This window comes from Ornithorhynchus anatinus, chromosome 7 (genome assembly GCF_004115215.2).
Source record: "Ornithorhynchus anatinus isolate Pmale09 chromosome 7, mOrnAna1.pri.v4, whole genome shotgun sequence".
Lineage (NCBI taxonomy): Eukaryota > Metazoa > Chordata > Mammalia > Monotremata > Ornithorhynchidae > Ornithorhynchus > Ornithorhynchus anatinus.
Window position 1 is genome coordinate 57,995,080 of NC_041734.1, and position 11,959 is coordinate 58,007,038.

The window sequence follows — 11,959 nt, forward strand, 5'->3', positions numbered from 1 at the left end:
AATATTCATAGCAGTTATTGCTGTGTTGAAGGGAATGACTAGGAATTCTGGGCTCTGGTCTCTGGTCTCTGGTAGGGACATATCTCTTCCCTCAGAAATGACCTGATCCAAATTTTTAAGAACATTTGGATACAAATTAGCAAGGTTTAAAAGATTGCATTAAGATAACAGTGGGATCTCTGCAGGGTGGTATCTGTCCACCTTTTAAAAGTTCAGGGCCAGTGTCTAACTTGGAAGGGTCTTTACTCCCACTTCTTAGTCAGAAACCATCCTTTCTCGAGGGAAACTCCAACACACGAAGAGCAGTCGGTTACTAGAAGTTACATCAATGTAACATTGTAGCCAAGGCTTTAAGGTAGTTCTAGAACACTCTGTTCTCCGAGAGCTTTTTTTTTTGAATGGTATTTGTTAAGTGCTTGCTGCATACCTGGCACTGTACTAAGCACTGGGGTAGATACACGACACAATCTCTATCCTATATAGGGCTCACAGTCTTAATCCCCATTTTACAGATGAGGTAACTGAGGCCCAGAACTTGCGCAAGGTCACACAGTAAGCAAGCGGTGAGGATTAGAACCCAGGTCCTCTGACTCCCAGGCCTGTGCTCTTTCCATTGGGCCACGCTATTTCTGTTGCAAATGCAGACTGAACATTTCACCTAGAATTTGAATGCCATTTTAATTAACCTAGTAATGATGATGTTACATGGAATAAACTGGATAAGAGTTTCAACAGACATCTGAGACTGGGGAGACCAGATTCTGTAGTATTGTATATGAGGTACTCTAGTACCCAGTACTTTTCTTCAGAGAAAATGAATAATCCTCGCTTCCAGATTTTTTGAACCCGGTAATCCTGTTTTCGGATTTACCCTTGGTAGGCACTGGTCTGCTGTGTGACCTTAGGCAAGTGACTTCACTTCTCTGTGCCTCGGTTACCTCATCTGTAAAATGAGGATTAAAGTGTGAGCCCCACATGGGACAACCTGATTACCCTGTATCTACCCTGGCACTTGGCACATAGTAAGCACTTAACAAATACCATCATAATAATAATAAAGCAGTGTGGCTTAGTGGAAATCACACATGCCGGGGAATCAGAGGACCTGGGTTCTAATCCCAGCTCTGCCACTTATCTGCTGTGTGACTTTGGGCAAGTCACTTAACTTCTCTATGCCTCAGTTACCTCATCTACTTAGACTGGGATTATCTTGTATCTATCTTAGCATTAGCACATGCTTGGCATATAGTAAGCACTTAAAACTCACTATTTTCAATCATCATTATTATTACTATGTAATAGTCGATTAGACATGTCAAGAATAGTCTAATGATGCGAATGGTAAAATTGAAATCGTTTAAATAACAAAAACCAGAAGAAACAGTTGGAAGACTCCAAGAGAGGCCCTTCAGACCAGAGGCAGTGCTGAATTTACGGAGAAACTGTTCTCATGCCCATCTTTTATAAGAGGACCGTTAGGTGCATGATCGGTAGGACCTTAAGAATACCAGATTGGTTCTTCCACTACACTTTCCTTCAATCTCAAAACACTGAAATAGCCCAGATGATAGCTGTGACCTCAGAGCTAAAGCATTTCAGCCAAATCGTTCCAATAGTTCTCAGACTCCCTACACAATTGGTTCCCGAAACCTGCAGCTCAAGTTGAAACATTGTTAACTCAGAACCAGTTTTCCCACAGGAGCAATATCTATACATGAGGGATGGTGTCTGAAGCCAGGCCAGATCCTATATTTTTACCAGAATTAATAATGAAAAGTATAGACACCTGAATGTATTTATATGTCAATAGCAATGATAGTGACTTTACAATTATGAAGAAAACACCCCTACTGAGAAATCATCTAAAAAAATATGTGTCTTAAATCCTTAATTTATTTTACCTAACCATTCTTCATCATTTCTAAACTTATAGATATGGCTGATGGGGGTAGGTTTCCAAGGGGCTTTTGAGCTGTTTAGGAGGCATTTTTTGAAGGGTTAATTTTTTAGTTACTTTCATGAAGAATGTGGTCAAGGAAGTTCAGACAGATGTTCTCCTCTTTTCCTTATAAATTTCTCCATAGCAGGTGGAAGCAGCAGGGCCTGGGAGTTACAGGACCTGGGTTTTAATCTCAGTTCTCACACTTTTTTGCTGTGTAATCCTGGACGAGTCACTTAACTGTGCTGTGCCTCAGTTTCCTCATCTGTAAAATGGGTGTTCAATTCCTGTTTTCTCTGCTGCCGTGAACACCACGTGGGATACTTATCTCGTATCGACTCCACTGCTTAGTATAATGCTCTCCTCAGCCTCACAGCGCTTATGTAAATATCCTTATGGTCTACTACGTCCCCTATCCCTAATTTATTTTGATTTGTCTCTGTCTGTAGACCGAAAGCTCCTCGTGGGCAGGGATTGCCTCTACCAACTCCTGTATTTTCCCAAGCATTTGGTACAGTGCTTTGCCCGCGATAAGCTCTCAAAGAACACCATCAACTGATTGGCACATACTAAGAGTTTAAGGCATACCTCAGTTCCTCTCAATCGTATTTATTGAAGACTTACACTGTGCAGAGCACCATACTAAGCACTTGGGAGAGTACAAGATAAAAGAATTGGGAGACAGGCTCCCTGCTCACAGTTCATATTATGATTAAATGTAGAGTAGGCCTCTAGTTCACTGATGTGCCGCATTCAGTTTGGGGGTTAGACTTTTCACCCGGGACATGGCAGGGACCAAAAGTAAAAACCTGACTCAAATCAGAAGATGGAGGGGAAGTCACAGTATTTGAAGTTGTCCGGCCTTTCCACTGCAAACGCCGTGGGGAGGAACAAAGCATGTCAAACTCTGAGACTTTGTCTCACTCTGCCACCCAGTGAGGACCGGGAGAATATCACAGATCCCGAGATGCTGCATCCTTCTGGAAGATAGAGACGGAGCAGACCTCGTTATTTGGCATCTTAGCCCTGACTTTTAAAACGCACAAACCGTCTCTTACTTGCATTCAAATTTCCCCTTATTCTTTTTATGGGAGGAGGGGAGGAGTGGAGGAGAGGCCTCTGGTAGAGATTCCTAGTTTTTGCCAGAATCGTGCTAAACTAACAGGGGCAAACCATTTATTTTAATTCTCCAGCAATTAACAGTTGTTCAGTGTGAACTGAAAACTCCAGCGAGCTGCTTAGGTATCTCAGTTGACTCCATAGGGGCTGAACCTGGATCACGTTTTCAGCTTGTCTTTCAGGGTGATGATGATTCTCATTGCGTAACTCTACCGGTCTAAGTTGAGGTCTGATGGCTTTTTTGGACTTCTAGAGTAATTGCTGTTTGTTTCGTAGAGGAAGAAACTTCAGCTGCACCACCGTTCTGCGATAATCATGAAAACCCTCCCGCCGCAAAAAAAGTTTGGGAACTCAAAGCAAGCTTTTATTCATTCAACCGCATGCATACTGGATCAGAGATCGGTCACAGGATATGGATCTTGCAGCAGAACTAATGTGGTAAAGTCAAAATTGATGCCAAAGTTGAAACAGGGTTAATTTATAATGCTGGAAGTATTGTTCATTAGTTACTTACTGCTTTTTCTTCGTCCTAGTTAATGTTTTATGTACACTACGACGCGTAAAAGAGAAGCAGCGTGGCCTAGTGGAACGAGCACCGGCCTAGGAGTCAGAGTACCCGGGTTCTAATTCTGCCTCCGCCACTTCTCAGTTATGTGATCTTGGGCAAGCCACTTCACTTCTCTGCGTCTCGGTTACGTCATCTGTAAAATAGAGATTAAGACTGTGAGCTCTATGAGAGACAAAGACTGTGTCCAACCTGTTTAATTTGTAATCTACGCAAGCGCTTAGTAGTGTCTGTCACATAGTAAGCACTTAGCCTCAGTTCCCTCATCTATAAAATGGGGATTCAATACCTGCTCTCCCTCCTTCTTAGACTATGAGCCCCATGGAGAACCTGATGATCTTGTATCTACCCTAGCTTTTAGTACAGTGCTTGGCACACAGTAAGTACTTAATAAGTACCACAGTTATTAACAAATATCTTTTTTTTAAAAAAAAATGGCTCTTGCCATGGCTAAAAGAAAAGCTTAAAGCTCATCAAATAGACAATTTAATAAATGCCGAACTTCCAAATCCAAAAAAAGTTCTAGACCTTTTACAAAATAGGTCAGGAAACATGATTCATGGACTTTGTGGAAGCAAACCCACACTCTGTCTATAAATGAACGGAGGTGTTCCAAAATAATCGAAGTCATAATGTGACTTCCCTCTTCCCTTTCAGTGATCATTCCCCTCATTCCTTCCCCGTTGATCTCCTCGTCCCCAGCCTGCCCCTCCACCCACAGTGCAATTTTGACAGAGTTGACTGGTTGGGGGAAGGGCTCTCGTCTCCGCTCCAATCCCCCCCTTCTGTTATCTCCGTCCCTTTTTCCATCCCTCCTCCCTTGGGCCCTTCCTATTTTCCCCCATTATTAAGTCTTGTTTTCTCTTTCTTTCCCGACTCTCCCACATTACCCTCTTCCATCCCTTCCTGGATCTCTGGGCGACCAGGGATAAGTGGGCTGCTTTGCGCGCAGCCCTCCCCCGGGCTGTCTGTTCCCCAAGCAGTCTGTCAGTCTGGTTGCAACGGAACAGACCCCTCCAGTCAGCAGATACCGGTAGGAACTGCAATGACTGTGCGGTCAGACCACCCCACTCCCTACCCATCGCCTCTGGCCTCTGCGGTTCTTCATGGACAGACGATATGGAGTGACTTGGAGGAGCAATTTCAGAAACCGTGAGAGGTGTGGGGACAGTAGGGGAGAAGCAGCGTGGCCTAGTGGGTAGAGCACAGGCCTGGGAGTCAGAAGGTCTTGAGTTAATAATAATAATGATGGCATTTGTTAAGCGCTTGCTATGTGCATAGCACTCTTCTAAGTGCTGGGGAGGATACAAGGTGATCAGGTTGTCCCACGTGGGGTTCACAGTCTTAATGCCCATTTTACAGATAAGATTACTGAGGCACAGAGAAGTTAAGTGACTTGCCCAGAGTCACACAGCTGACAGACGGCAGAGTCGGGATTTGAACCCATGGCTTCCGACTCCCCAGCCCGTGCTCTTTCCACCGAGTCAAGCTCCTTCTCATCCTGGCTCTGCCACCGGTCTGCTGTGTGGCCTTGGGCCAGTCTCTTCACTTCTCTGTGCCTCAATTACCTCATCTGTAAAATGGGGGTTAAGATTGTGAGCCCCATGCGGGACTGGGACTGTATCCAACCCGATTTGCTTGTATCCACTCCTAAGCGCTTACCAAATGCCACAGTTATTATTATTAGCATGGCCTAGTGAGAAACAGTGTTGCCTTGTGGGTAGACCATGGGCCCAGAAGTCAGAAGGACAAGAGTACTAAGCCCGGCTCTGCCACCTGTCTGCTGTGTGACCTTGGGCAAGTCACTTCACTTCTCTGTGCCTCAGGTACCTCATCTGAAATATGGGGACTAAGATTGCGGGGCATAGACTGTGTCCAACCTGATTATCTTGTATCTACTGCAGAACTTCAATGCCCGGCGCATAGTAAGCGCTTAAGAAATACCATTAAAAAATCATTTCCAAATGAAATGTGCTATATATTACCATCCCTGAAAGTAGAATCTGTGAAAAAGACATATAAGAAGAGGGCAAGACACAAGACAACAACAAAAAAACCCAGGGCTCTACACTAGCCGGCATGAGACAGCAGAACAAAAAAAAATTCCTTAACTGAAAACATTTCCAATGTTCCTAAGAGCCAGAAATAGGAAAGAAAAGAAACAAAAAACAAAAAAAATTGACAGGAACAACTATGAGATGTTTAAAAAGAAATTGAGCAATTGTAAGGTGATCAAATTACTGAAAAGTGAGTAGCAGGCGTGACAGTAGAAACTAAAAAGAAAACTCTGGAATTGTTGAAAATATAAAAGGGCCTTCAGAAAATGAAAGTTCAGTGATTTCAGAGGGGGATAGTAAGCCACTTACTAAAAAGCCTCCACACAATCAGTGTAATGGACAATTAGCCCAATAGAGTGTCAAATAATTTTTAGGAAAATATAAAACAAAGGAAATGTTGCCCTCCTAAGACTGCCAACATTATCATTTCTGAACTTACTGTCCTTGTTTCAGAGATTACACATACCCACTGAAGTCAGTCCGATTTAAAAAACAAAACTCGTGTCCTCCTGGCTTTTGGAGCTGCATTTTTCTGTGGACTCACACACATCGTGATTCACAGTGTTAGTTGTGCCCTGTGCTCTGTTGAGTCTTGTTAATCATTATTATTGTTAATAATTGTGGTATTTGTTAAGCACGTATTATTTGCCAAGCACCGTGCTAAGCACTGGGATAGACAAAAGATAATCATGTCCCACTTTGGGCTCACAGTCCAAGTTGGAGGGAGAACAGGTATTGAATCCCCATTTTGCAGATGAGAGAACCGAGGCACAGAAAAGTGAAGTGACTTGCCTAAGGTCACACAGCAGGAACGTACTGGAGCCAGGATTAGTTATTCAGTTCAAGGGTTATTTGGAAAAAGGCAGTTTTTCTTTTACAGTTGTTTGATTTCACATTAAATGGATCCTTTCATCAATATTGGATTTATTAACCAGGCTAATATTATCGTTATTATTATTATGGTTGCTATTAATAACCAGTCCTCCATGAAGAGAAGTGTTAGGTGTGCGTTTTAATGTGAAGCTGTTCTTCAACCTTTGGGGTTAAGTAGAAGTTTGCTACAGGTAATATTGCTGTCTTTTCTTGACAACCTGAATGTTAAAGAAGAAGTTCTTTAGGAGTTTTTGAACAAGTTGAGGGGTAGAGCCTGGCACTGTTATTTAACTGGATCCTTGTTTCCAACGCCTGACCAGGAACCATATTCCTGCAGCTCTACGCCGTGGGTAATTCCAATAACCTTGGAAACAGATCTAAAGTCAAATTACATTTACAGGCTGTAACAGCAACTTAACCCTCGTAGTCTAAGATTCCAAGACTGCTCTAAAAAACGCTCGAATGTTTTGGGGGGAAAAAAAGGAAAAAGGCCGATAAAACTCCTGTAGGAAAACATGAACATTACTTTAATGCTCCAAACTTCGATGAAGTAGCAATCCTAATTTGTAAGACTGGAGTTTCCCAGTATAAAAGGATCATTTTAAGGGAATTAAAGTTAGTTCCATATAACAGAAACAACTGAGTGACTGAGTGTAAAATGCTTTACTAAATCTTGTTTTTTATAGCTGTTGGGGATCACTTTTCCTTCCCACAAATTGATCACCAGGTCTCTTAATCCTAAAAATACTATCTTGGCAGAAGACTTTTTAGGCTAACGGACTAATGACTCAAAGGGCAGAATAAACACCTATATTACTTTTCATGCATCATCCAACAGTTCTGGGTTTATGCAAAGTAGTGATCAGTTTAGTTTTCTGAAGGGAAAAAAAAAACAAGCCGAGGGGAAAACTGTTTCCTTAAAAAGTGTTATACAGAATAACAGAAATGTAGACAGTCAGCCAATTTAACAAGGCTCTTCTTCCTTCACCAGAGGCTCACAAAAAATGCACAAATGTGTTCATGATGTCTGAACCCGGGTATGTCTGAAAGGGGAAGACTATCCTAAAAAATGTCCTCGACCTTTCGTTGAAGAGTCTCACAGGTTATGGAGGATATTGATGGATTTCCAGTTTGCACAAGAAAGCTACCATAGGATCATGGGTTCAACACAGAAATAATGCATCAATAACAGCATCTGAGTGGACTGTCAATGGGTTGTTCCCAGCTCCGCCATTTTACCTGGATTTTCGGGTGATCACACTAATGCCGGGGAAATCGTTAAATAGCCATACCAGTTCCACTGTATATCTCTGCGCTCACTAGTGACAGATGAAACACCACCATATTAAATAATGAAAGAGCATTCGCTAGTGCAAAAAGAATGGGCCTGGGACAAGAGGACCTGGTTCCATTCCTGGCCTGCTCTGTAGCCTTGGGCAAGTGATTTAACTTCTCTGTGCCTCAGTTCCTCAACTGTAAAATGGGGATTCAACACCAGTTCTCTTTCCTATTTAGACTGTGAGCCCCATGTGGGACAGGGACTGCATCTGACCTAATTAACTTGCATCTACTCCAGCACGTAGAACAGTACTTGTTACATAGTAAGCACTTAAATAATACCTTAACTTACTAGTATTTATTATTAGTGATCTGGCTTTAGTTATCCTTCGGTTCAGAGATGTCACTCTTGATATTTTATCAGCGGGCATGAATGCGACTGTAATACTGAAGCATGACTGGCAATCCCTTCCCTGTATTTTTTAATGCTATCTGTTAAGTGCTTACTCTGTTCATTCAATTGTATTTATTGAGCACTTACTGTGTGCAGAGCACTGTACTGAGAGCTTGGGAGAGTACAATACAGCAATAAGCAGACATGTTCCCTGCCCAAAATGAGCTTACAGTCTAGTGCACTATGTGGCAGACCCGTTACTGAGTGCTGGAGTAGATAATAATAATAATGTTGGTATTTTTTAAGTGCTTACTATGTGCAGAGCACCGTTCTAAGCGCTGGGGTAGATACAGGATAATCAGGTTGTCCCATGTGAAGCTCACAGTCTTCATCCCCATTTTACAGATGAGGTAACTGAGGCCCAGAGAAGTTAAGTGACTTGCCTACAGTTACCCAGCTGACAATTGGCAGAGCCGGGATTCGAATCCTTGACCTCTGACTCCCAAGCCTGGGCTCTTTCCACTGAGCCTCAGATACAATCTAATCAGATGGGACACAGTCCATGTCCCAAATGGAGCTCAGAGTCTTCATCCCCATTTTACAGATGAGATAAGTGATTTGCCCAAAGTTACGCAGCAGACAAATGGCAGAGCTGGGATTAGAACCCAGATCCTTCTGACTCCCAGGTCCGTGGTCTATCCACTAGACAGTGCTGCTTCTCCACTTCATGAGCATGAGAAGATTATCTTGTTGTAGTGATGTATATGCCACCACTGGGCTGGCACTCTTTCTTTTTGAGGAGCGATGCCTCAAAAAGGCACGAGGTAAAAATTTAGCTTGTGAGCGAGATCGCTGTGGGCTGAGTTCCTAGTCCATAGATAGTATCACGGAACAGCTAATCGTTCCTCAAGAATAAAACCGGCAGAGACAATGTAGTTTTCCTGGCCCTCCTAAACCTGCTCAGAAAGAAGGGGCTCCCTGCAGCGGTTGCTGGCTCAGGCATTCCTGCTTTCTGATCGGGACTAGCAGCAGCCAACACGGAGGTAGCCCTGGTCCCGGGGCTGGTCGTCGCTCCCTACAGCCTCAGCATCTCTCGCTCAGGTGGAGGTAGTCCTGGGCTCCCTCGTCGGAAAGCTCAGGTCCCTGAGGTGTTGATCTGGGTCTACAAGCCAGTCCTCTTGGGAGAGTTAATAACTGTGGTATTTGTTAAGCTCTTACTGTGTGCCAAGCACTGGACTAAGCGCCGGAAGAGATGCAGTATAATCGGGTTGGACTCTGAACCTGTCCCACAAGGTGTTCACAGTCTTAATCTCCAATTTACAGATGAAGTAACTGGAGTCACAGAGAAGTAAAGTGACTTGCCCGAGGTCACACGGACGACAAACGGTGGAGCCAGGATTAGCACCCGGTTCATTCATTCATTCATTCAATAGTATTTATTGAGCACTTACTATGTGCAGAGCACTGTACTAAGTGCTTGGAATGTACAATTCGGCAACAGAGACGATCCCTGCCCAGTGACGGGGTCACAGTCTAAACGGGGGAGACAGACGGCAAAGCAAAACAGAACGAAACAAGACAACATCATCAAAATGAATAGAATCAAGGAGATATCCACCTCATTAACAAAATAAATAGGGTAGTAGTATATACAAATGAGCGCAGTGCTGAGGGGAGGGGAAAGGGGAAGAGCAGAGGGTGAGGGGAGTGGAGGAGGAGCAGAGGGCAAGGGGGGCTCAGTCTGGGAAAGGGGGGGCGGCTCAGTTCCTTCTGACTCCCAGGCCCGTGCTCTTTCCACTCTGCCACTCTGCTTCATTCTGTTACCTTCAGTCTGGGCTACTATTTGATGGGTTGGACACAGTCTTTCTCTCAGGGATTTTGGCTCCTGCACTTCACAGCTCTTGCTGGGCTATTGGACTTCGCCTTTACGAGACCGTAAGCTCCCCGTGGGCAGGGAACGTGACTGCCTTCTCTGTTGTATTGTACCCTCCCAGATCCTTCCAATCCCGGCTCAGCCATTTGTCAGCTGGGTGACCGTGGGCAAGTCACTTAACTTCTCTGTGCCTCAGTTACCTCATCTGGAAAATGGGGATTAAGACTGGAAGCCTCACGTGGGACAACCTGATGACCCTGTATCTACCCCGGCGCTTAGAACAGTGGTCTGCACATAGTAAGCGCTTAACAAATACCAACATTATTATTACAGTGCTCTACGCACAGTAAGCGCTCACTAAATACCACGGACTGGGGCAGCATCAGGTATAGGTGCCAGGGAAAGACCAACCTTGGCCTTGTTTGATTGCCCCAAAGCCACTTCCTTACCCAGAGACTCTAGAAATGGAGCGAAATTAGGCCGAGCACGGGGTTCCTGGAGCCACAGGAAATTGTCTGGCTTTAGCCACAGTGGGGCACCAAATCCCTTGAGCCAAATCTTCCACACGGAGAACACCGTCTTTCCCACTAGCCACTGGCATTCTATCCCAGGAACTACTGGCATTCTTCCCCACTAGCCACCTGGCATTCCCTTAGTAGCAGTATATCCGGAAAGTGAATGTTTCACATGAGGAGGATTTCTACAACAGAGATTCATTCAATCGATCGTATTTATCGAGTGCTTGCCGGGTGTAAGACACTTTACCGAGCGCTTGGGAGAGTACAGTACAACAACAGACAGACACAGCCCCTGCCCATAACGAGCTCTACCACGTACATATTTAATGGGTTACTTCAGTCTCTGCCGAGAGGACGGGAAAACTCCTTCTCGATAAATTCTCCAAATTTTTATACTTGGAAAATTGCAGTAAAAACTTTGACTCCCAAATGAGGTGTGCTGGTTGAGGGTTTCTGGATGCTACATCCTGTGACCCAGGGAAAGTTCATACAGCCCCCCGCACCTAATGCAGAAGTTCAGAGCACTTTCACTTTCATTTATTGTTACATATACCGTCAGGGGTCCAGGGTCCTCTCAGTGTCCGAAAACCGCCAACTGTCAGGATCTTACGAAGTTTTCGCTTACGTAGCTTCCCGTATGTGGTCCAGGATCTGTGGAAGATGGAAGGAAATGTCCAGGGGGAGGGGCAGACCAGTCACGTCTACCCTGCTACCGCTGCCCGACTTAGGACTGGTTCACTGCTGTCAGCACGAACGCCAAGGCTGAAGAGGGTGGTGTCTTTGAAGCCTTGGCTCTGCGTCTTCTGGTGGAAGGTTAGACTAGAGCAGCCAGGTGGGAAGGGGAAGAGAAGTCCCGGGATGGGGTCCATTACCATTATGGCATTTATTAAGCACTGACTATGTACTAAGTTCCTACAGTCAGCAAACATAATCCTTCTTGCTTGGCCTCATTTAACTCCATTTCTAGAGTCTCTGGGTAAGGAAGTGGCTTTGGGTCAATCAAACAAGGCCATTCATTCATTCAGTAGTATTTATTGAGCGCTTACTATGTGCAGAGCACTGTACTAAGCGCTTGGAATGTACAAATCGGTAACAGAGACGATCCCTGCCCTTTGACGGGCTTACGGTCTAATCGGGGGAGACGGACAGACAAGAACAATGGCAATAAATAGAGTCAAGGGGAAGAACATCTCATTAAAAAAAATAGCAAATAAATAGAATCAGGGTAATGAACATCTCATTAAACAAAATAAATAGGGTAATGAAGATATATATAGTTGAGCGGACAAGTACAGTGCTGAGGGGATGGGAAGGTTGGTCTTTCCCTGGCACCTATACCTGAT